Raw genomic sequence first — 26,462 nt, 5'->3', positions numbered from 1 at the left:
CTGGAAAGTAGATGGACTGATACTAACTGATTCAGGAGAGCAGAGAACATAGAGTCCTAAACATTTGAAGGGTGGAAGCAAATAAGAAGCAATGTATTTGAAGAGCAGAGCCCTGGAAAACCACAGAAATGGAGGATACCAGATATTTCTGAAGGCCAGCATGCTGGTGGAGTTGAAGACAGGATTGTTCGAAAATTATATGCGGAAGAGTAGGATTCCTGGGCTCCTGCCTGTACTGCATGCTGCCCTTTCCCCGCTCTAACAGAAGACCAGGGCATAGTTGAGGGCAGGGGCATATACCTGTTATGTGCTTGGCATTGTTGTAGGTACTGGGGATATACTGGTGATCAAAAACAGACAAAACAAACTCTTATTTTTGTGGGAGGAGACAAACAATAAGCAGGAGACACAATAGTGATTTGTATGGTATGTTAGAAGCTGATCAATACTTACGGAAAAAGAAAACAGGAGGGAAAGGGAGGGCAGGATGGGAGGGGTTGTAGTTTAAAACGAAGTGGCATAGCAGGAGTCATTTGAGCAATAACTTGGAAGACAGGGAACAGGAACGAGCTGTGGGGGTCACAGGGGAGTGTCGCAGGCAAAGGAACTTCTAGTGCAGAGACCCTGCTGTGGAGGCAGGCCTGAAGCAACAAGGAGGTTGGCTGTTGAAGGGAGTGAGAGATGAGGAGCATGGGGTGGGTGGTGGAGATCACGTGGGGCCTTGTTGGCTGTTGTAAGGATTTGAGGTGCTCAGAATCAGGGGAGGTAACAGGGTCTGACATAGGTTTTAACAGGATCATACATCAGAGTCTGCATACTGGGTTGTAATACTCTCTACCCGCTTCCGGGTAGCACCCAGAAGGCCGCCAGGCTTACTACCACCTCTCTCCCTCTAGCCCAGCAAACACACTCAGGAGCATGGAGGAGATCTCCAGGGAAAGGGAGCTAAAGAAAGAAGAGCTACAGGTAGGCACACTGCAGTCCCCAGTGAAAAAGGTGATTTGTGATGGTTGAATCTATCAGTCAGTAAGTTCTACCGTCCATATATAGCTTTTATTCATCTTTTTGTTGTTTCACTGTTTACTTTAACAGACATGTTAGAGGAAAGCCTCTGACACGAAAGAAACCAAAACAAACAGGAAAATTTAAAAAAAAGAATGTGAAAGGAACAGAAACAATGTAGGAGCAAAAGACATTTCAAAAAACTTTAATTAAAATCCTCAGAGGTAAGAGAAGATACTGTATCTATAAAATAACAAGATGCTCTAGAAAGTATCATTTAAAGAATAAATAAAGGCTTTTGGGTATTTAAAAGATTATTATTTCAGTAGAAGGTTTGGGAGATAAAATTGAGACCATCTTCTAAAAACACTAGATTAAAAAGACAACGAGACAGAAAATAAAATGGTGATGGAAGATAAAAGAAGATATAATTAAAGGAAAGCCAGTGTGTCTATTATTTGACTAGTAGGAGGAATTCCATGAAGAGTTTGGGGTAAATTAATGTTGCTTCAGTCAGTGATAAATTCTAGACTAAACTCTGTGAGGTCTTGTTCATTATCACAGCATGTACACATAATAGGTCTTCAGATGTTTTGACTGAAATTATCCTCATATTGAGAAGATGTATAGAAAACTGAGCAAATTAAAAAAAAAAATAGGCGGCTAATTAGAAGGAAACATTTTTTTTTCCAGGAAAGGAAATCTGATCATTATTCTTTAAGTGGTTCAGTTGTCATAATAATAGTGTAAAACACCCAATATTGATTTAACCAACAATTGTGATGTAATTATATTGAGTAAGTAGGGAGGGAATGCTGTAGATGGCTAAATCCACATCACCTATAGTAGGAAGTCAACATGTAATGCTTAAAATGTAAAATTGTAAAAAGCAATTATGAGCATGTTTTCTAGAAGTACTAGTGGAAAAAATAGAAAGTGATAGCTGGAGAAAGGAGAGGTAGGGGCCACTTTCCCCCCATTGTATGTCTTGTAGAACTACTTTTTAAACTATGTAAATAGATTGTTTAGATAAAAAATAAAAATTAAAGATATTTAATGGCACTGGGCTACATCTTGCTGCACACTGAGGCAATGCTCATCTCCAGACTGTGACTGTCCGGGGGTGAAAGAACCTTCTCTCTGGACAGCCCTTCTCTTTTTTCCCCTCTGCTTCCAGTGTCGATGCACCTCTCTTCTGAATTAATGTATTTCTTTAGACATGTTAATACAGGCAGTCAAATCATAGCCAAGTGGCCAGGAATATTCTGCCTCCAAGTTCTCGCCTCTATTTTGCGGTGACTTTACATTTTAATTCTGAGGATACTTTCCCCCAAGACTTTTAAGTCATTGATGGTTATGTTATTGTAACTTCTAAGGACTGGTAACATATTTCACTGTCAAGAAGGCTACTAATGTTTCACTGTTGTTCCAGTCAGTTACATATTGTAGACTCTGAATTCTGTGAAATCAGGGACTATGTTGTTGCTTTTGTTCGCTGTCTTCTATTCAGTGTCTATCACAGTTATGTGCATATAGTAGATCTTCAGATATTTTGACTGAAGTCATCCTCTTATCTCATTGGAAAGCAGATTATGTAGTGTTTAAAAGCATGGCTTTTGAGTTAGAAAAACCTGGATTTGAATCCCATCCCTGTCACTTACTAACCATGTTGTTCCACTTCTCTTCCCAGACCCAGTCTCCTCATCTGTGCAATGGGGTCATTGCTCCTACCTAATGGGGGTTGTGATGAGGACTGAGTGGAATAAAGCAGGTGAAGTACTCAGCACACAGTAAGTGCCCAGTCAATGTTCACTATTGCCATTTCTACCTTATTTTTGATTGATGTTACTACCATTTGCTCAGTCTTTCAAAAACCCAGTCTGGCTGTGAAGTAAGAATTTTTCCTATTTGTAAAGCATTCAACAAGTGTTAATGACTCGAGCGTATTTCTTCAGTTCTGTCCTCTTATTCTGTGTCTGAACCCATGTCTTTCTTAAGTATTATCACTTTTTGTTTTCAGTTAACACCTAAAAGCCATCCACTTCACAAATATATTTTCATCTTCTCATCATTTGTTGTTCCTGATCATTGTATTATTGTTCTTTCAAATCACAATGAGTGATTAATTGGTCATTTAAAAATATTTGGCATCAATAAAGCAAGTTATACCCTCCCTAATCCAAATTCCCTAGTAATGTATTGCAATGTAGATCCCATTACAACTCAAATATTTTTTAAAGCAAAACTTCTGTTTTACTTATTTTTAGGAATGTGTATTATCTAACTTCTAGTATAATGGGGAAGATGTTCTAGTCCTTCACAAAACATTTTCCTCATAAGGTGTTTTGGCTGCATTAAAAGAGAGCGGTAAGAAGATAATTCTGCAACGTGCTTTTCTGAAAGGCTTAGAAACCCTTGTAAGACTGGGATGTACTCCAGAGTAGGGATCTTGTTTTCCACTTACCTTTGTCCACTGTCTGACATATAGTACAGTCTTAACTGTTGACTGAATGACTACATTGATGAGTGAATTAGCTATAATGTTTTGTTTGTTTATAACTTTTTATTTGGATATCAATTTAAACTTAAAGAAGAGTTATAAAATTAGTATGAGGAAACCCTATATGCTGCTTACCCAGATTTACTGATGATTTTCTAACTTAAAACGTGCTTATATATGTATAATGTTTTTCTGAACCATCTGAGAAAAAGTTGCCAACATGGTGCCCCTTTACCCCTGAATTCTTCAGTGTACAGTTCCTAAGAACATTCGCTTATATAAAATACAGTACAGTTATCAAAACCAGGACATTTTGATTATATAGCCTCGATATAATACTGTTTTCTGATTTGTAGTCCATATTCAGCTTTTCCAAACTTGCCTCAGTGGTATCTTTTATAGCCTTTTTTCCCTCAGTCTGGTATTTATTCCAGGATCAAACATTCCATTTACACTTGACCCTTGGATAACATGGGCTTGAACTACATGTGTCCACTTCCGCATGGGTATTTTTCAGTAGTCAGTGCTACAGTACTGCTCTGTCTATGACTGATGCCGAGGGACCACAGGCAGGGAGGGCCAGCTGTTAGTTATATGCATATTAGCCCCTGTGTTGTTCAAACATCAGTTGTAATTTCCATGTCTCATTAGCTTTCGTTAATCTGAAACAGTTACATAGCCTTTGTTTTCCTTTCTTGACCTTAACCTATTTTAAAGAGTAGAGCTCAATTATGTTGCAGAATCTCAGTTTGGGTTTGTCTAATGTGTCCAAACTGAGGGCAGTTTTGGTGGAAAAACCATAGAAGGGAGGTTGTGCCCTTCTCAGGACATCTTATCAGGCAGCCCATGACATCAGTTTCTACAAATATTACTGATTTGTCACTCGGCTAAATTCTATCCATCAGATTCCTCCACTGTAAAATTACTGTTCTTCCTTTGTAATTGATATGTAATTTGTAGGAAGGTCTTTTGAAACTGTAAATATCTTGTCCTTCCTCAAACTTTGACTCAATAGATGTAGCACCCATCATTCCATTCTTCCACATTTATTACTTGGCATTCAACTCTAAGGAAGAACTTCCTTTTCTTCTTTATTTTTAATTTATGTTATTTCAAACTCATAGACTCTTACTTTATTCAAGGAGTTATATTGCATTACTGTCATTAATTATTTTGATGCTGGAATTAGTCCAGATTTGGCCAGTGAGAGCTCCTACAAACTGCTCCTCTGTCCTTTTGATATGTCTTTATCATTCTTTGGGAATTTCTCACTTTCTGGTACAACAAGATGTTCTAGGTGCTCTGTGTGCTTTCCTTGCCCCAGTTCTGGACTCACTCTTTTTCTTAGGTGCCCTGGTGCCTTTTACTGGAGAATGGTATTTTAAAGCCAAGATGTGGGTTATTGGTGTGCTCATTGCTACTAACGTGTCATTGGTTCTAGACCATCTCAAGTCTCAGATCTCTCAGACTGAGCTAGGGAATATGTGTATGTATACTATGTCTAAATTAAAGTTCTGTATCTAAGAGTTCATATTAATTACTCCATTGAAATCCAGCACCCCAGGATTCATTCTAGTCCCTCTCCATGTTCATAACTCCCACCTCCAACAATGAGAAACTTAGCTCTGTGATATTGTTTTGTATTCCCAGTGTCTTATCCAAGCCTTGTCATTAAATGATAAATACACGTTTTAAGTATCTGAGTAAATGAATGAGTAAATGAAATAGTTATTATGTCATCTTTGTACATCCTCATGGCTGTGATCAACGCTTGGCATGAGGCAGATGATTAAAACTTTCTTGAACAAACAGTTCTCTTCTCTCCAGTATCTTCATTTTTCACTTTCAAACTAGATGAGATATGACTCCATAAGAGTACCCTTATTTTCTACCATTTACAGCATGAATCCAGATAAATTATTCAATGAATCTGAGCAGTCAATCCTTTTTCTAGTAAGAAGTCATAAAGAAAAATAAAATTTCTGTATAGGAAAAATAGTTCCTTTCTTTTTTATTTAAAAAAAAGAAAAACCCTCGAATGTGGGCAGCACCATTGAGAAGGTTTCAGCATTTCTAATTACAAAAACTGTAGCTTGCAGAGTTTGTCTGGCATATATTTTACATTTGTCAGCTCTGGCGATGTGAAATATGTTCTTCATCTGAATTCTCTTCCTATACCCCGTGCCGTCAGGCAAAAAGAATGTCCATCTCACTGCTGCTTGTCATTAAGCTGCTATAAACAAGAATGCTTGAAGATAACTTATGAGCCAGTGACTGAAAATTTCTGATAACCTTAAGACTCATTGCCAAATTATATTATTAACTCTGTGAGTAATCTGGGGGAAAAACAGTAGGGTTTCATTTACCTATGCCCTCAAAGGTTTTAGATTAAAATTTTAGGACAGCTATGAATGATGTTACCTCTTGAAGTGGATTTTTTTTTTTCTCCTTAAACCTCAGGAAATGTGGTCTATTTTTCTCTCTGATGTAATTAAAACTAACAACTCCTTGCTCATAAACTCTAAGTTTATCCCTAGAAACTTGCTTAAAACTACTCTCTTCTATTTTTGCTTTTTCTATTTAACTAAAGTACGTTAAAGATAGCATGTGCATTGTAACTTCTAGTATATAATTCGCAGTGTATAATTCCTCATGTCATTCTGCCACAAAAGTGGGAAAGAAACAAGGGGTTTAGTTTTATATTCAGGATGACTTTTCCACAAGATTGGCTGAGGATTATTTTTGTTTTAAAGATGTTTTTCTCCAGCATAGCTTCTTTAACCCCTTATGGAAACATTTATTTAAAACTTTGTCCCCCACGCATGTAAGGGGGAATTGCCGGAGTCTGCTTCTTTTAAAGTGAATAGAAAAATCAAGACATTTAAAGCACTTCAGTCTGGAAAGCCTTTCATAAAAAAAAACTTTATAGCAGTTTACATAAACAGTCTTCTTTCCCAAGATTAAATTTTTGAGGGCAAAGTTTTAAAGGTTCTATGGATTCATCTCTTCTTTTTTTTTTTTTCTCATAATCATGTTTTTATTTCAGTCTAAAGGTTTCCTTTTATTTTCCCATCCAGTTTTATTGGGATATAATTGACATACAGCACTGTGTAAGTTTAAGGTGTACAGCATAATGCTTTGACTTACATGCATCATGAAATGATTACAAAAATAAGTTTAGTAGACATGCATTATCTCATATGAAAATTTTTTTTTCCTTGTGGTGAGAGCCCTTAGGATTTACTCTCTTAATTTTCATATATAACATACAGCATTGCTAATTATATTAATCAGGTTGTACTTAACATCCCTACTACTTTTTTATTTTATAACTGGAAGTTTGTACCTTTTGACCACTGTCGTACACTTCTCCCTCCTCCAACCTTCCTCCTTACCACTGGTAACCAAAATCTGATCTTTTTTTTCTATGAGTTTCTTTGTTTTGGAGGTATAATTGACCTACAACCCTCTAAATTTTTGATGCACAATATAGTGACTCGATATTTCTGTACATTACAGAATGATCATCACAAGTCTAATTATCATTTGTCACCATACAAAGATATTACGTGATTATTGACTTATATTCTTTACACTGTACATTTCATACCCATGACCCACTTATTTTGTAACTGGAAGTTTGTATCTCTTAATCTCCCTCACCTATTTCTCTCACCCCATACCTCTCTTCTCTGGCAAACACCTGTTTGTTCTCTGTATCTATGACTGTTTCTGTTTAGTTACTTTGTTCACTTATTTTGTTTTTTAGATTCCACATGTAAGTGAAATCATACAGTATTTATCTTTCTTGGACTTATTTCACTTAGCATAATGCACTCTAGGTCCAACTATGTTGTTGCAAAAGGCAAGATTTCATTTTTTATGGCTGAGTAATATTCTACTGTGTATATATATACCACTTCTTTATCCATCATCTGTCAGTAGGCACTTAGGTTGCTTCCTTATCTTGGCTATTGTAAATACTGCTTCCACGAACATAGCGATGCGTATATCTTATCAAATGAGTGTTTTCATGTTCTTCAGGTAAGTACCCAGGAGTGGAATTGCTGGATTGTATGGTAGTTCTGTTTTTAATCTTTGAGCAATCTCCATACTGTTTTTCATAGAGGCTGCACAAATTTACATTCTCACCAATAGTGCATGAGGGTTTCCTTTTCTCCACATCCTCACCAACACTTGTTATGTGTTGCCTTTTTATAATAGCCATTCTAATAGATGTGAGGTGATATCTCACTGTGGTTTTAATTTGCATTTCCCTAAGGATTAGTGATATTGAGCATCTTTTCATGCACCTGTTAGCCATCTATGTGTCTGATTTGAAGAAATGTCTATTAAGGTCTTCTGCACATTTTAAAATTAGGTTGTTTGTTTTGTGGATGGTGAGTTGTATGAGTTCTTTGTGTATTTTGGATACTAACCCCTTGTCAGATATGTTGCTTCTCCCATTTGGTAGGTGACCTTTTCATTTTGTTGATAGTTTCCTTCACTTTGCAAAAGTTTTTTAGTTTGATATAGTCCCAACTGCTTATTTTTTATTTGTTTCCTTTTTCTGAGGTGACATATCCAAAAAAAAAAAATATTTCTAAGGCCTATGTCAAAGAGCATATTGCCTGTGTTTTCTTCCAGAAGTTTTATGGTTTTATGTCTTATATTTAAGTCTTAAATCCACTTTGAGTTTATTTCTTGTATATGGTGTGAGAAAGTAGTCCAGTTTGATTCTTTTGAACATAGTTGTCGTGTTTTACTAACACTATTTTTTTAAGTCTTTTCACCATTGTATATTCTTGCCTCTTTTGTCATAGATTAGTTGCCTATACAAGTGTGGGTTCATTTCTAGACCCTCTTTTCCATTGATCTATGTGTCTCTTTTTGTGGCAGTACCGTTGCTATTTTGAGTACCGTAGCTTTGCAGCATAGTTTGAAATCTGGGAGCCTAGTACCTCCAGCTTTATTCTTCTTTCTCACTATCATTTTAGCTATTCAGTGTCTTTTATGAGTTCATTCAAATTTTAGAATTATTTGTTTTAGTAGTGTGAACTATGCCATTGGCATTTTGATAGGGGTTGCACTGTATCGGTAGACTGCCTTGGTTAGTATGGTCATTTTGACAATATTAATGCTTCCAATCCTTGAGCACAGTGTATCTTTCCAGTTGTTAGTGTCACCTTTAATTTCTTTCATCGGTGTCTAAGAGTTTTCTGAGTACAGGTCTTTTACCTCAGATTGATTCGTAGGTATTTTATTCTTTTCGGTGCAGCTGTAAATGGGATTGTTTTCTTAATTTCTCTTTCTGATAGTTTGTTGTTAGTGCATAGAAACACAACAGATTTTTGTATATTAGTTTTGTATCCTGCAGCTTTACTAAATTCATTGATGAGGTTTAGTAGTTTTTTGGTGGCATTTCTAAGATTTTCTATGTTTAGCATCATGTTATCTGAAAACAGTGACCATTTTACTTCTTCTTTCCCAATTTAGATTCTTTTTATTGATTTATTTTTTGTCTGATTACCATGGCTAGGACTTCCAATACTATGTTAACTAAATGTGGTGAGAGTGGGCATCCTTGTCTTGTTCCTGATTTTAGAGGAAATGCTTTTAGCTTTTCACCACTGAGTATGATATTAGCTGTGGGCTTATCATATATGGCCTTTATTATGTTGATTTTATCACAAATGGATGTTGAATTTTGTCAAAAGCTTTATCTGTATCTTTTAAGATGATCATATGATTTTTAGTCTTCAATTTGTTAATGTGGTGTATCCCATTGATTTGCGGATACTGAACCATTCTTGCATCTCTCCAGCCTATCTTGTTGCTCCTTCTTTATATCTTTAGTTGTAGAAGATCTTTTCTGCTAGTCTTCATGTTTTTCTCATCAGTAGTTGCTCTGTAAATAGTCGTACTTTTGTTGTGCCTGTGTGGAGAAGGTGAGCTCAGTGTCTTCCTACTCAGCCATCTTGGCCACTCCTCTGGATTTATATCTTTTAAGTATAGGCATATAAAGCTAAAATCCTAAAATTGTTGCTTAAAAAGGTACTTTGGGGTGGGTGGTGTTGTCATGTCACAGATTCCTTGCTGCCTGTTTTGGTTATCTTTAAATAGCTCCAGCATCAGCCTAGTGTTAATAATTTTTATATAGCTTAGTGTTAATGACTTTCATTCCACACATGTACACAATATTAACTATTAAAGGCTGCTATACTTGGCATATTTCCAAAAATGTCTGCACTTTTTAGCCAAAGTTATGTTTTTATTTTCTCTTCGAATTTTTACTTGAGGGCTCTTTCTCCGATTTTTGTTTGTTTTGTCTGGAGCAAATAGCATTTTCTCTCCTTCACTGTCTTTATTCTCCCTTCATCTTTTTTCTGTGGCTTCTTTTATTTTCACTTCTTTATTTTACAGGAGAATGTAACCTCAGAAATATGATCAGTGCATGGTATTCTTGAGATAGTTTTGTATTTCCTTCTTCTGTACATGTTTTTAGCTCTTTTTTTTTTTTTAATTTTGGGGTTAGGTAATTAGGTTTATTTATTTACTTTTGAACCCAGGACTTCATGCATGTTAAGCATGCACTCTGCCACTGAGCTATACCCTTCCTTTGTGCATGTTTTTAAAGTGAGCAAAAGATCAAGCAAATTAAAACCCAGGCATATCTTAATATCACTTATGAGCTAAAGGTAATTACAGATATTAAATTACTCATTGCCATCCCTTTCCTATAAACTTGCAGTTTCCTAAGCTTTTTTGCCAGTTGAAGTGAAAACTAATATTTTTTGTACTTTAAGAGTGCTGCAGAATATTTGCAAAAAAATGATATATGAATATTTTAAAAGCTATACCTTAAAATTTAACTGAAGGAAGTTGAAGGCAAGGACCAGTTTGAATTAGAAAACAGTCTAAGGTGCAGAACCGTAGACTGATACCGTCTTAGCAATGGGACTAGCCCAGGGTGGCCACGTTTCTTTTTCATAGCTATATCCCGAATACAAAGCACAGCGTCTGCCTGGAATAGTGTAGATGCTTGGTAAAGATTTGCTGAGTGAATGAATGAACCTTAAAAGTTTTGGGGTTACTTTTTAATTTTACAGATGAAAAAACTTCATCTAGAAACTGAATGGCTCAGGCAGAAACAGAACCCAAGTTTCCTGATGGCCACTCAACACTTACTACACTTTTAAAAGAAATTAATTTTATTTTTTAAGATGTGTAGTAGTGGGATCCAAGCCAAGCATATATAATAATACGAGATTTTTAGGCATACTGCTTCAATGAATTGGCCATTATGGTTGTGATTAGCATATGATTTGTCAGTAAATATGTAATTATAATGTTCTTGTAGAGATACATAAACTTTGCTTTCTTGTTTAGTTAATTTTTTTTTCTTTCTTTTTTTTTTTGTTTTTTTTTAGTACTGTTTGTACCGTTAATTTGTAAGTAAATCCCTTGTGGAAGTTATACAGCAGTTCCTTTAGTAAACTCTTTCTGGGCTCTCATAAAGTCTGCATTCATTGAACAATATTGTATCATTGACTTTAGCGTGAAGAAACTAGAAATTACCTAGTTCAAGCAATGAATTATTTAGAGGAGGAAATGGACCTCCATGTAGTTAAGTAACTCAGTGTCACATCAGTGGTTCACAGCAAAGCTAGAAGCAGAGCCTGAGTTTTATGGTTCCCTGTCCAGTATATCTTTATTGTAAATGATAAACTTCTAACTACCATATAATATAAGAAGTCAGGGTCTTTTGGTGCAGATTTATCTAGGCAATGATATATGTTAAAAGATGGAACACTGATGGGTAACCTTACATGTAAAACTGATTTCAAAAGGAAACTTCTCTCTCCTCCCTGGTGCTCAAGCTGGTGTGTTGATTGCAGAGGGAGAACTAAAGGGAAAGGAGAATCTTTTGGTGTTAAGTTTGGAGCAGACATTTGGAAAGAGTCTGTACATCTCTCACATCTATCAAGAGGAGCGAGAATGATTATGAGGGGAATAAATTATGGTATGTCTGTAGTGTGTCGTATTTTTGTAGCTATTAAAAAGACTCGGTTAGCTGTGTGTCTACTGATCAGTGGCACAGCTGTGATCATAGTGAGAAAGGCATGTTGCAGTGGGATATGTAATATCTCATCAAAACTAAAGTAATACCCTACAAACGTATGTGATGTTTACATCTATTTGAATGTACGTGGAAGACTAACCAAGCTGTTAGCATTAATCATCTTACGGAGTCGGATTTGGTGGAAGAATACTTAACTGTTTTTCATTTATTGTTATATTGTTTAATTTGCTACAAGAAGCACCTAATACTTTTGTTATTAAAGAGCTCTAATAAACAGAAATGAAAATCAATCTATAGTTTTTCGTATTTATGATTTTTAGATGAATTTATAATAGTGAAGTTAGGAGAATTTCCTACAGAAGAAGATTATGGATTATCTGGCTACTGAATGGCTAAACTCTGGTAGTTTCTAATACACTGCAATACTCCAGTAATAACGTATATACGGAAACATCTTGAAGGTAATTTTTAGATATGCTTTCCCTAAGATCAAACTTTTCTAAAGTTCATATTCTTGATTCACATAATGTTAAGCATTCTTCATCTTAGTTTATTTTAGAAATCTATTTCATTTAGCAGTGAACTGAGTAAATTAGTACATTCACCAATGAAAGATGACTATCATTTCCACGTGAAACCAAGCTAACAAATTCTCATAATGCCCCTGATTTAATCAAGGCTTGAACCTTCCTTTTGCCAAAAAAATGTATATGTAGTGTAATTAATGTTTTTATTTAAAAAGAGAACAAAATAAACTCTTTGCATTTTGTAAATTTTCATCAAGTTCTAAGGTTCTGAGCCTTCAATAACTCTGAATAAGTGTAAATGCCCTTGTAATTTTCCAGCATTAGAGATGCCTCAGGTCCTAAGAGATTGTTTGTTTGTTTTAAATCAGAGGTACTAATAAAAGAAAAATATTTTTGAATGTAAATATTTACCAGGAATCTGTTAGTCATAGGGTTCTTGTAACACTAACAAAGCTGTTCTTCACATAAAATTTAAAAACTAGTCAATTTAAAAACTATAAGAAAAATACCAGTAACAGTTTGAGTGTATTTGGGATGGAGGAAACAAAATACTAACCCTTTTCCTGCTGGTTAAAGTCTGTGTGTCATAATGAGTTGATCTTGTACCAAGCTTTTATGTTTTCAGTAAAGTAGCTCTGAATTAATGTCTTTAAAAGACCATGAGATTGTAACCTAGAACTGATTCAAGCACTGCAGTTTAATGAGGGAATGCTTTCTCTCTGAGGAGCTAGTAAGGCATGCGGAAACCATGGGCATCTGATCTAAAAGCTTGTGATAACTTTACGGATTAGTTGATTCAGACTACGAAGGAACAAAATAAATTATACATGATGAAACAATTACAAAGAAAACTGGAGAATCGTATCTTATCCTTGATCTTTTCTACATTTTGAGAGATGTTACTTATTACAGGCATCTAAATTTGCATAGTTTAGTTTTATAAATTATAAATTTGCATAGTTTCCTTTTCAAATGAAACATTAAAGTTAAGCCTTCATGAACTCTGACCATCTCTTGTACCTGCTATTATTAATAACTCCAAGTGAAAATTAGATAATTATCAGGTCCAAAGAAAGCATTAGTTTACTAATTTTGTAGAGAGGGAAAGGCAAAGATAGAAAATGAGAGCAATTTCCGGGTTTGTGATGGGGTGGGGCTAGTGGGTCATTGAGCTGGGACCTTTCCATTCTTAAATTTAAATTTTTAATATTATCCCCAATTAAGGTCATAATATACTATCATATGTGTTTTGTCTCTGTCTTAAAAACATTAAACTATAAAATATACTATAAATTATTTTAACTCTATTTTGGCTTTGTTTTTCTTTTCCCATAGACTCGGAGCCTAAAGAGATTTTAAATAGCCAGAGCCTCTCTTAACCTCGTAGAGGGGCAAAGAGTATTTTAGATAGGAAATAACATCAGAAAACATTTATTAGGTGCTTTTTGTCATGAATGAAAATTAAAAGAGTTCTCGATCTTACTGTTGCATTTTGAGATACGTACGTGATTCTAAGGTTTACCTGGAAGAAAAAATATGTGAAAAACAGCCAGGAAGATTTTGAAAAGGAGAATAATGAAGGGAAACTTGATCTGTCAAGTAACAAAATGGGATAATAATAATATTTACCTCTTAGGGTTGTCATGAAAATGAAATGGTATTATTTCTTTAAAATTCCCAGAACAGTGCCTGACACAGAACAAATGTTTCATAAATTTTAAACTGCTATTCTTACTTCCCTGATTTGGATATTGATTTTATTTCATAAACATTAATTGCTTGCTGTGTTTGTACGGGGAGAGGTGTGGCTGATCAGTCATGGTGGAGGAAGAAAAGAACAAGGCTCGGCTTCTGGAGTTTATAATGTGATACATCTTTAATCCTTACTAAGTAGATTAAAATGCAAGTAGCGTACCAACACTTTGGTGAGCAGTTTTGTGTTTTCTGTGCACAAATCCTTTTTACCAACAATTTCACTTCTTAATGAAATACGCTGAAGATATTCCTGCGTACAGGAGACATGCATAAAATAGTTCTTTGCAGCACTCTCTGTAATTGTAAGATATCAAAACACCAAAAAGAAGAGTAATGTCTTCATACTGTTAATCAGTTAGAAAGAATGAAATAGAGCTGTGTATGAACATGAATCTCTAAACCAACACTGAGTGAAAATGTTGCAGAAAGAAATGATATGATAATATTTATATGAAGTTTGAAAACACACAAAATAGTACATGTATTACTTATTGATACATGCGTAGTAGAAGTGTGAGCTACGCATGGAAAGGAAACCTCGAATGCATGATAGAGGTTGCCTCTTTGGAGGGAAGAAAGGGAAAAGTAGCCCAAGACGTTCCACAGGGACTCCATCCTGCTTGTAATATTTTCATTTAAAAAAAAAAAGGCACATAAGTCAATATGTTAGAATTTTTATAAAGCTAGGAAGCAAGTGCATGGATATTCATTATATTAATCTTTTTATTTATCCTAAGTTTGAAATATTTCACGTGCATGCAAATTAAGATAGATTTGAGCAGATTTTCTAAAAGGGGCAAGAAGAGAGGGAAGGAACTTGGCCTCTGGAGTCAGAGAGGCTGGGGCTTGTCCTCTCTGCCTCCTGGTGCCTCTGTGGCCTCGGGCAAGTTGCTTTCTCTCTCGTAGATTGTTACTGCATCTATGACATGAGGATAATAATTTCTTGATCCCAGTTCGTTGTGAGGAATAAATAACATACCTAAAACGGCTTTTTTAGTTCTTGAGATGCAGAAATGCCAAGCACTGGGAACAAAATATGAACAACAGCAGGCATTGTGCCCGCCCTTACATAACTATAGATCTACTGGGGGAAATAAATGATCAATTAACCACCCAAACACATGTAAGTGGTACCTGTGATCTGTGTCTTAAAGGACAAGTGCAAGGTACTGCTTCTAATAGGGAGTATTATGGACTGAGTATTTTTGCCCACTCCCCCATGCCCCCAAATACCTGTGTTGAAACCCTAATTACCAGTGAGATGCTATTTGGAGATGGGGCCTGTGGGGGAGAATTAGGTCTTGAGAGTGGAGCCCTTGTGATGGGATTAATGTTCTCTCAAGAAGAGACACAGGAAAGTTTACTTCCCCTCCCCCGCCTGCCATGTGAGGAACCAGGAAGAGGGGCTCTTACCAGAACCCAGCCATGCTGACACCCTGATCTTAGACTTCAGCTTCCGGATCTGTGATAGGTCAATGTTATTTAAGCCACCAGGTCCATGGTATTCTTGTTATAGCAGCCAAACTGGCTAGGACAGGGGGATTTGAACTAGTTGGGAAAGTCATGAGGGGCTTCCCGGAGAAGTGCCTTAGAGCTGGGCCTTGCAGGAAAAGAGCAGAGGCTTCAGTGAAGGAGGGAGGGTAGAGTGGTCCAACCTGAGGGAGCAGCCTGGACTGTTGTAGGAGGGAGCACAGCCATCAGGACTGGAAAGGAGGCCAGTGGTATGGAGTGGAGGGTCCCGGGGGAGGGCAGGTGCAGGGTAATGCTGAAGAAGTAGGAAGGCCAGATCTGCAGAGCTCTGTAGCCCCCGTTGGGTAATTTGGGGTTTGAGAAAGCATGTGGAAGACGCTGACCACTAAGCAAGAGTTTCTTAAAATTAGGATGAACAGAAGAAATGCTTGAAGGACAGTTTGGAAACAACTTTAAACAATGGGGCATTGTTAGGGTGTACTAGACAATGGTCTGCTGAGCTGGCCCAGAGCAATCAGAGCTCGTGTTGATGGCCTTTTAAAGAAGACAAGAGTGAGGAAGCACAAGTTGCATCCACAAACCAGTGGGTGTTTGTTTTAACTGTTGTGCAGTTGGAGTGTTGGTCACCCAGTGATCCTTGCTTGCCAATAATTGCTCACCTTAATGGTCATCTTCTTTAAATATGATAGAATCCTTTGTTGTACAGATTCTAAGTTTACATTGTTTTACTCAAACACAGAGTTAGAGCCAAAAATAGTGAACCAATACGAAGAAATTTAACAGTATTCTAAATAGATTCCATTGGGTGTAACCACTGTTACCAAAATGACCAATGAATACTCCTTAACCCCCTCTTCAAATGAAGTGCTTAATACATTAATGTCTTAAGTGTTTTCCATACATTAATGAATTAAACAAATACTTGTTGAGAGTTTACTGTGTCCAAGGCACCACGCTGCGTGACACACGGCAGGTGATTGGTAAATGAGTTTGTTGACGTATTCCTTCTGACTCTGAAAGATCACTCCCCTCCCTTCCCCTGCTATGGAGCTGCTCCCCTTAGCTTCTGAGGCATTTTCATGTCACCTCCGGCAATGAAGGGGTGACCAGAAATTGGATGAGAGAAGGAGAGAGGATGAGAGCTTGTCTTCCAAAATAAGTTAAAAAAAGGGAAAAAAAATCACATTCCTCATTGGTCACGTTTAGAGAGTGCTAAGGAATCAACTTATTATGAAAACTGGTAAGTAAAGGGAAAGAAAGAATCAAGGACTTAAAAGTTTAAAAAAATAGAGAAATATGAAGATAAACAGGTTTTAATGACTGCATCAAATTCTGCTATAGGGGTGGACTTTAATTTATTTAACTAGCTCTGCTAGATAATTTGTTTCTTTTCTCTTTCTCCTCTTCCTTCTCTTTTTCTTCTTTTTTTCCTTCCCTAAATAAAGAATAGTACAACAAATATCCTTGTATATATTATTGTGATGAACTTTTAGGTGAGTCATATGGTAAACTGTGGCAATGGGATTTCTAGGTTAAAGGGTATTTTTAAAATGTGTATTTTAAAAATATTAATAACAATTACCGTGTTTGTCCTCCAGAAACGTAGCCCAGGTTACATTACCTCCCACAGGCATAACAGGGTACATTTCCCCTCACCTCTGCCAGTGTGAGGTCTCAGCAAACTTAAATTTAGCCTGTGTGATAAGTAAAGATAGCATCTGAATGCTTTGACTTGAATGTAATTTGGTTATGAGTAAGTTAATTTTAATTTATTATTATTATTAATTTTTGGCAACTTGTTCACATTTTTTGGACTGTACTTTTTAATATTAATTTCTAACCAGAAGTCCTTAGCTTTAATGCTTCGGTAGGTTCCAACGTGCTTCGTGGCTTCGATTATGCTCACAGACGTTTGGCTTTATAAGGAGGCACCGTGGGTGTTCTAGAAGGGTCTTGAGGGGAGGAGATGTGCTCTGTGATGAGCTTTATGGAGAATCATATACTACTGTCAGCGTAGGTGCCCTCTGTGGGGGGTAGGGATCATAATGATCAGCAACAACACTTTATACATAAAGCATTTCTGGAAACTGTAAAGTCATATGGAAATATGATGTGTTACGTTGCTTGTAAGTTTACTTACTTTGAAAGCAAAATCTTCAAATGTTCTGTTTAATTCTCAAAAGATCTTTAAGGGAGCTTCTGTAATCTTAAAAAATTAATTTCAGGAGACCTGAGCGCTGCCCTTCAGTATACTAGCAGCACAGTTTCATGTGTAAGGAGAGGCTAAGCGCAAATACTTGCTTTTAGGGTATAAACAGAAGCAGCATTTTAATTAATGTATGTTTATTTGGCAGCTTAGTTTTTTTATTTTTTCTTCTCTTCATTTGAGTAGTTAAAGACTCGGCCCTTTGGTAAACTAGGGGCTCTAACAGTTTTGCCCTATATTAAAGCTGACTCTCACAGGAGGACTTTTGAAGACTTAGTTGTCTTAACTGTACTTGTTAGTGTAACATTTGTTTTAAAAACAGAATTATTTAATATCTTAAGTGCCCATCTATTCTCTGGCAATGACACCAGGCTCAGTTGTTTAAGACCTCAATGATATATTTTCACTTTTCCATTTCCTTGGCCATGTAAAATATGTTGAAGTGCTTTAAACCCAAACAAGCACATTTGATGCCTATTTATCACACTTGAGTATGTTTAGAAATGGTTGTTAAAAAGCGAAGAGTAACTGTTGGTGAAGGAGGTGGTAATGATGAAATGAGTGAACTGTGTTCTGTTTATTTATTTATTTATTTTAGTAACCTCATGTGATAGCACGTGATGACGTGAGGGACTGAAGACATTTTTGAAAATATATAAGGAATATCTGTATATTATAGAATTTTCAGTTTCTGTAAAATGTACTTGTCTACATTTTTGCCGATAGGGTATAAAGAATGTATTTTAAACGTAAAGTCATTTTTTAGAACTTAAAACTTATGAACAAAAGAAGAAGGCTAAAAAGCAAGCTAGTTGCATCAAAAATGACAAGATTGATATCCATGAAATATAAATTATTAAAAAATACAGATTGGTAAGAAAAAGACAGTAAAATCTTAACAGACAAAAAGTCAGTTCACAAAAAAAGGACATATATGTCACTAGCCTATATTAGAAAAGATTTAGTTTCTTTAGTAATCAAAGAAATGTACATTTAAAATAAGATACTGTTTTCACCTAGTAAGTGTGACTTTCCTGAGTGTGGAGAGAGAAGACCACATGTAACTTGGTGGATAGTCATCCTAAAATATAGTGTCTAGAAGAGTTCTAGAAAAATGTTATGTATAGGAAAATTGGTTTTAACTTGTTTGAGAAAGCTGGGAGGCCTACTATATCCTGCTAAAGCAGAACTTGTCCATATCCTTTAGAGCTGCTGATAAAGAAACATTTCAGTTCACATTAAAGGATTTTAATAAAGGAACAAGATGTGGACACAAGTGCTTTTATTTTTTCTTTCTCCTTGCATTTCTCTTTACAGTGTTGAGGTGAGAGACATGTTTACAGCTACTCCATAATGGATTTATTGATAAAAGACTGTTGGCATTAGGGACAATTCAAAGTTGTAAAATTAGCTACATAATATTTTCAGTTGTTGTGCTTGAAGGTTTTCATGAGTCATTTATGCCTTTAGTTTTGGTTTAAAGGAAAAATACTGCTTTGATGATCTTTAATTCTAGATTTTGTAAGGGACACAAAAGATATTCTTATTTTTAAAAGAGTGAGCTGGAACAAATTTTTGAGTATTTCATATGCATTTATGTGCATTTATGTATCCAACATGTACACATAAAATAAGACTATTGTACCAAATTAAAACATTATGATGGCAGTTAATAAGAATGGACCAATAAAAGGGAAATTTTGAGGTGGGGAGAATTATGGACTGTAATTTTAATGATTAACACTTAGAGAAAAGGAGTTTTTTTGTTTCTCTAGAATTGGAATTTTGACAAATCTTTAAAGGAAATGCTGTATGAACATACAAGGAATGATCTAATTTCTATCTGAAATTGACATGGAGAAGTTTCACATTTTCTTAATTTTTTTCCATTATGGTCTATTTGCCATATGTATTCATGTGAGATAATCAAGAGTAAAATACTTGTACATTGCAAATAATTTTATATAAAATATACATTGCAAGTAAAAAAATAATTTTTTAATGATTTTTGTCTCATCTTCTAAGATTTAACCTCTAATTTTAATTCCTCCTTGAAAGCGTGTGAATTTTTCTTTACTTCTAGAGGGCTAGTCCATCATCCGCACTACAAAGGAGCAGTTTCTCATTCTATTTTAGTAATCTGGGAATGGCAAATATTTAGAAGAACTCCAATACAATGGCAGAAGGAGAAGGAAATTGAAGTTTGTTCGGATCTTCTCTTGTCTGCACTAGATTTAAAAGTATCTTTGTCCAGAGAGGGAAGAAGAAGTATTGAAAATTTTCAGGTTAATGTAAAAGGACTAAATTTTTCTCTTCGTAATTTATGAATGAATAGAGAAAAATATTCTCTGTGTTTACTTTGTTTCAGTTTTAAAACTTCCTATATGTTTTACTTTTGGGCCATGTCTCATTTCTCTGACTTGGTTTTCTAAGGAATTTGACAGAACAAATAATTTTATGATGGAATTATATGAATTTGTTATCTTCTTATTATAGGTTAAATCTACTTTAAATAAATGATGATAATAATCTTAAACATCAGAATAATGTATCTGTATGAATATTTAGAAATTAATATAGTGGAAACATTTAAAAATATTATAGAAGCTAAAAAAAGATAAATTTTTACAAAGAAGATTTTCAGAAAGAATGCTGAAGTCTATCACATGTAAAACTTTGGTGAAATATGTAAGATTATGATTGGACCAGGCTTAGAATATATATATAAATATAGAAAAAAATATATAAATATAGAATATAGATATATAAATATAGAAAAAGTATATCTCCAAATAGCAAAGAAACTTATGAAATAGTACCATGACTGAAAGGAATACCAATTAAAATAAGGGAGAAGAATAATTTCATGTCTTTCAAACTAACATTTTTTGTTTTTTAAAGATGATAAGGCCTGGTATTTGTCACGTTGTAGGGTGTAGAGTGCAATTTGACAATGCAATTTAAGCCCTGTAAATATGTTCATAGCCTCTGACCCAGTGATTCCAAGCATGAAAATTTATCCCAAGAAAATAATTTAAAAGACAATAAAGGGGAAAGCAGAAACCACCAAGGGTGTACGTATGTACAAAGTTTTTAATAGAAACATTCCTTTTTTTCTAGTTTCCACATTTTCCAAAATAAAGATCACACATTATTTATAGAAAGACTACACAAGAGTTACAAGAAGTAGTTGCATAGGCATAAGCATACACAGGTTTGTTAATTATACACATATGATTGTGAGTGTGCTTGCAAAAGGTTTATCGGAAGTATATACAAGACTCTGGAAGTGTACAGTGTGTAGTGTTACAATTCTATACTTAAATAAGGAAAATTGGCAATATACTACATTTCCTTACAAGTGGACAAAATGCAAAACACATCCTCTGTACTAAGATGGAGGGCAGTCACACTTTATAAGATGAAAGGGGCTCTGAATGTAAAGAAAGCTACCAGACTGACAGCTCTTTAAAGACAAGAACCCATCTTGACTTACTGATCTTCGTAGAGTACCTGTCAACTGGGAAGTTGGCTCTCAGCAAATGATTACTGTTGGGATCTGTTATTTTTTAATTTCTCAAAATCCTGGTTGCTAATTAGGTTCCCAAACTCCTGCTGGGTGACTGCATCAGAGTCACTTGGGTTATTTTAAAGATACAAATTCCTGGGTCTTCCTCCTCTGAAATCCTTATTCATTCACTTAGGCCCAGGGACTTTTTTTTAAACTTTCAATTTTGAAATAATTAAAAACCTTCAGAAAATTTACAGAGAGTTCCTGTGGACCCTTCACTAAATGTGTTACTATTTATATTCAGTTTAGGATTTTTATTTATTTGTTTATTTGTTTTGTGGTTATGTGAAATGTCATGGTTCTGAGTCAGAGCAGTACAAAAAGGTGTACTCAGAGAAGTGTGAAACTATATTTTAAAAGTCCTCCAGATGATTCTGATATTCAATTGTTTTCAGAACCACTGGTCTAGTTTAAGAGCTTTGAAGTTAGAACTGAATTTAAATCCACTCTCTTCTCAGGTATGTAATGGGGGTAAGTTACTTTCCCTCTCTGAGCTCTGATTCCTACTTCTAAGGATTGTGAGAATAAAAAATATATATATGAAATGTTTATGACAATGCCTGCAAAGGATGGGAGCCCACATAATAGTTGTATTTATTCTCTCATACATCCATTTAGCAAATGTTAATTGCATTGCTACTGTTTCCTGAGTCACTGTACTATTTCTCAGTGATACAAGATAACTAAGCCATGGTTCATGCCCTTGAGTAGTTCACATTTTAGAGGGCTCAAAGCAGTTTTTCAGAAAATACAATGATTATTTCTTACATTGATGTGCAATGGGGCTAAGGCAATAATTAAGTCATGCTTTTATGGAAGCTGTCTCTGGAAAACCTAATGAATGCAGGCTGTGTATGTATCTCTCTGGTGAACTATCATGGTTAAAAAAAAATCTGGAGACACAGATAGCTATGTATCTCTGACTCTGAAATACAAGTCATTTCAAGGTTTTAAAAATGTATAAATACTAGACAATTTGAAGTTGAATTTGCTAGTGAGTGCCTGTGGACAGGTGACAAGTGTTCTTAGATACTAGAACATTCAAGTGATATATATGTCACTTGTTATAGAACAGGGTTTTTTATTTTGTTTATTATTTTTTTACAACACTTCCTCTATGACTTTTTAAATTCAAACTTAAACTTTTTTTTTACTTCCAGTTTAATTGTGGTATAATTGACATACAACACTGTCTAACTTTAAGGTGTACAGCATATATGATTTGACTTACGTGCATCATGAAGTGATTGCCACAATAAGTTTAGTGAACATTGCATGTTAACATAAATAACATATTTTTTATGTAAAGTAACTGTATTTCCTAAAATAAAAAAATGAGAGTAGTGGCATTGTTGTACATTGTTTACAAATCTCTTTAAGTTGTGGCTTAATAGAAGACAGCTGGGTTTTCCTATCTGCTTTTACACTCAGTCTGTTGCAATATTGCACGTCCTGTAGCCTATAGAAAACTCCATTGGACACTCGTGAGAGGTTAAGAGTGAGAAAGGCACCTAATGACTTGATATTGTTTCATGAAAATAGTTTTGATCTTATAGATCCCCTGAAATGGTCTCTGGGACCCTGAGGTGTTGCCCTGCTTCCTAAGCCTAGGAAGGAGTTGCTGGGGCTGTCCAGGAGCTCCAAAAGGCTCAGTCTACTTCTCGGAAGAGGTTTGGCAGGGGCATAATTTGGGGCTGCTTTTGGGGTGCAGCCAGCCCCTCTATTTTATTCTCCCTGATTATGTCATATTTGCAGTCTCAAATTAAGCACCCATATCTCACAAGCTCCTATGTTGTGTCTGCTAAGTACAGTAAAGGTGATCTTTTCTAAGTTGGCTGAAAAAATGCATAGGATTTGCTCAGTTTTTAGTTTTTCTGCTATAAGTTTTCATGTTACTACTTTCTGTTAGTAAACATTAAATGGCAAGACAAACAAACAGTTATATTATCATTAATTTAAGACCTTGAGATGATCATATAAAATTTATAAGCTTGTTTCTCATTTTGATATATGGCTCTTGGTTGAGTTTTGTTAAAAAAATAAATACACAGAAATATTGTCTGCTATGAAATTATTCCTAATTCATGACAGCATTAAAAACATCTTTTATGGCATGACAGTTCATGAAGAGCATCATGATTTTTCAGTTCTCTGCCATGTGAAGAAGTTTGAAAGCCCTTGTAGAGGGCAACTTGGAAGGAGATGTATAGGCTTAAACCAATGTATTTATCTTTTTGGAGGGGGAGAGGGTAATTAGATTTTATTTATTTATTTTTTTAATGGAGGTACTGGGGATTGATCCTAGGATCTTGTGCATGCTAAGCATGCACTCTGCCACTGAGCTATACCCTCCTCCCTTAAACCAGTGTATTTAATATTAACATATAGAGTCCCACCATTTCCAGTATGGGGAGATGAAGGGATGAAGGAAAAGATTTTTCAGTGATACCTCTCCAACTCAGATAACAGAGCTGATGCACAAATTCCTGTTATGTTTCTCCTGTACGTTTTTCTGGTGCTGATGATCAAGAGAGCTAGCTGGGCTGTGGAAAATCTGAATGGTGAGTGGGGAGAGATCACCTGAGACAGGGAGCAGAGCAACATCCTGAGGTGTGTTAGGTAACAGTCCGGAGGATAGAAGGGGCTGCCACCCCCGTTAGTTTGCACTTGTTTTGTGTGCTATCAGAATCAGGTACTACCTGCATTCACGAAATGTTTATTGAGTACTTACTATGTGCTTTAACATTACATTGAAAAAGTCAACACAGCCCCCAAACTTATTTTCAAACAAAGCTCCACTGACTCTAAGAAGACAAAGTTTAGATCTCTTTGGTAAATAATACCTGCATTTCTTCCTTAAGGAGGATTAACTTAGTATTGGAGGCAACTGAGCACAAATGTGGCTGGCTGGGGGCCAGTTCTTTGAAGTTCCTTAACTTGCATGGACTAACCCTGTCAATTCCAAAGGTATAGGAAGCTGTAGTGTACTTTGATGTCAGAACTGTTTTGAGAGACCATCTTATGTTGCGTTCCTTTGAAGCAGAGTGACTCAAGGCAATCTTTGCTTACATAGGGCCAATCATTTGACCTAGAAAGCCTAGAAAGAAAAATCCTTTGCCAAAAAGGGAGTTGAAAAATAGCTGCAAGTGATTTGAAACATCATGTTTACTTAAAGAGTTTCCAGAGAGATCATTTGGAGTTAATCTGGTTTACCTAAAGGCAGAGAATTAGTTGTTCAAAATGATTCCTTATGGGAATTAACAGTGCGATGTAATGCGTCTCTTAGAATTCTTTGGGCACCAGCATGTTCAACTGCAGGCATTTCTGGGTAGGGCCAGTTTACTGATAAATGCACAACTACACAGAAGCACAAAGTGTGTAGTTAAGATATTTTAAAAAGCCAGCTAAAAAGGACTTTGGGAAGAAATCATCACAGAAGTTGAAGTTTCAGTTTCAGAGGTACCAGGTTATCAGGTTTCTTCTCTGATGTCAGGTTAATGGGAAATTGGAAACTGAAAGCTGGTATGTATTACCCTCCTACACCTTAAAATATTGCTTGTTAAGACAGGCACATTTTTTAAATACTTGTTTGAATACCTGAAATGCAAGCCCTTATTTTCTTGCCTGCTTGTCATCCTTTTGATTGGCTGCTCTTCTGATCATAGCCAGAACATCTGGACATTTTTCATGCAGCTGAGATTAAAAGAAACTTGTCAAGGTATCTTATTCTCCATTACTCTTAAATTCATTGTATAAAATTCTTGTTAGTTTCAGGTATCATAGTTTCCTGAACCAGATAATTATTTATAAATGTCACATTGGTTTTGTTTTTAATATTTTCATTTTTGAAATAATGATGTCTTTGAGAATGGGAACAGAGCTTTTGTCCTAATTTAGCAGGTTGGAATGGGGTTTGGAGGTCATAATAGCAGAGACATGACATGGCTGACCCATTATCATTTGATTGTTTAGTCACTAATCTGAGTTACTGATCCTGGGTTCAAACTGGGACACTTCTGAGTCCTTGGCTACTACAAATTTCTAGAATATTGACTATGGAACTTTAGGGAGTTCACAGTTTTGGGTAGATTTGCAAAGTGGGTCTGCCTGACTGTTAGGAACAAGCTGGCATTTCATACCACTTGTTTCATTTCAGATCATTTCTAGAAGATGGTTTGGCTTTATAGAGTTACCCCAAATAGTCACAACATGGCCCTACTTGAATTTCCTCCATTCACTTCTAAGTGATGGGTGTGCAATGGAGAGACAGGCCCACCAATAATTTTTAATTTTAGACATACTAGCCAATCATAATAAGCATCACATGTGAAAGGCTGGCTGCTACTATATGTGAATGAGATGAAGCAGATCTCTACCTACAAATATATATAATATATATTTAACAAACCATCTTTTAAAGAGTAAAAATTTCAAGCTATTACATATGTTGAACAAGTCAATCTTAAGAAGGAAAAGATTTTTAAAGCAAAATTTTCTGTAGTATTTTATTGAGTGAAAAGAATTAAAAGTTTTCCTTTTAGTAAATTTTTTTTCTGGAGCAAGGGAATACTGAGGGTGGGACAATATAAAAATGATGAAATTAGAAGGCCCAAAATAATGGGAGAGTCTTTTAAATTTTGAGTTTCTCAGTGTTTTTATCAGAAAGTATTCTGATAGCAGAAAATTCTGCTGCACATTGAAGTTAACAGACAAACCACAAAGTGTTCAAATAATCCTTACTTTGTCCCCAAAACTAGGAGAGAGCAACTAAATCTTCCTAAACGTCAGCAGTGTTAATTCATATCAGAAGTATGAAATTTTTAAGGTTTTTTTTGTTAATGTTACTTTAGTAACAACCTTACCTTGAGTAACCGACTGTGTTAGGTTTTTTTTGTATTTTTTTTTCTATTTGAAAGAACTCTAAGAGATTTCTTAGTTTATTTAGTTGTTTACTTGGTTTTAATCTTGAAACATTTCTGAGATTCTAACTTTTAAAGAATACATTTTATACTTTGAGTCGTATATGTTTTATATTTCTGATTATGGTGATTGGGGAAAAGGTGTTGGGATCCTTTTTGAGGTCAAGAATTTTTAAGTTAAGAGTGAGGGAAGAAAAAACCCTCAAAATGTAAGTAAGCTCGTATTAAATAAATTGGTGTTTAATCCCTTGAAAGCCAGAGTTTTGTTTGGTGTCCAGTTACCGTGTGTGCCTTGCCTGTTGAACTGATTGATGATAGGTGGATCTGTTTTCCCCCAGAAAGTGTTTTTCTGCAATTCCTAAAGACTCCTGTTTAAAAGGAACTCTTCCAAGAGATTTTCAGATTAAAGGTGACAGAATATAAATAGTA

At 35.4% G+C, this 26,462-nt stretch overlaps 1 protein-coding gene across 2 annotated transcripts in view; it reads left to right on the top strand.

The window, feature by feature from the left end:
- DISP1 (dispatched RND transporter family member 1) overlaps window positions 1-26,462 on the top strand; it is a 174,450-nt gene that overhangs the window by 56,175 nt on the left and 91,813 nt on the right. Inside the window, exons 2-3 of one of the 2 annotated variants that reach the window (XM_032466642.1) lie at window positions 897-966; window positions 2,693-2,792. The gene's annotated coding sequence lies outside the window, so the exon portion shown is untranslated. The remainder of the gene's footprint in view (window positions 1-896; window positions 967-2,692; window positions 2,793-26,462) is intronic. The other variant, XM_032466641.1, reaches the window with a different exon arrangement.

Source organism: Camelus ferus, chromosome 23 (genome assembly GCF_009834535.1).
Source record: "Camelus ferus isolate YT-003-E chromosome 23, BCGSAC_Cfer_1.0, whole genome shotgun sequence".
Taxonomy (NCBI): Eukaryota; Metazoa; Chordata; class Mammalia; order Artiodactyla; family Camelidae; genus Camelus; species Camelus ferus.
The sequence above is the reverse complement of the archived record's forward strand: the minus strand, read 5'-3'. Positions and strand labels throughout refer to the sequence as shown.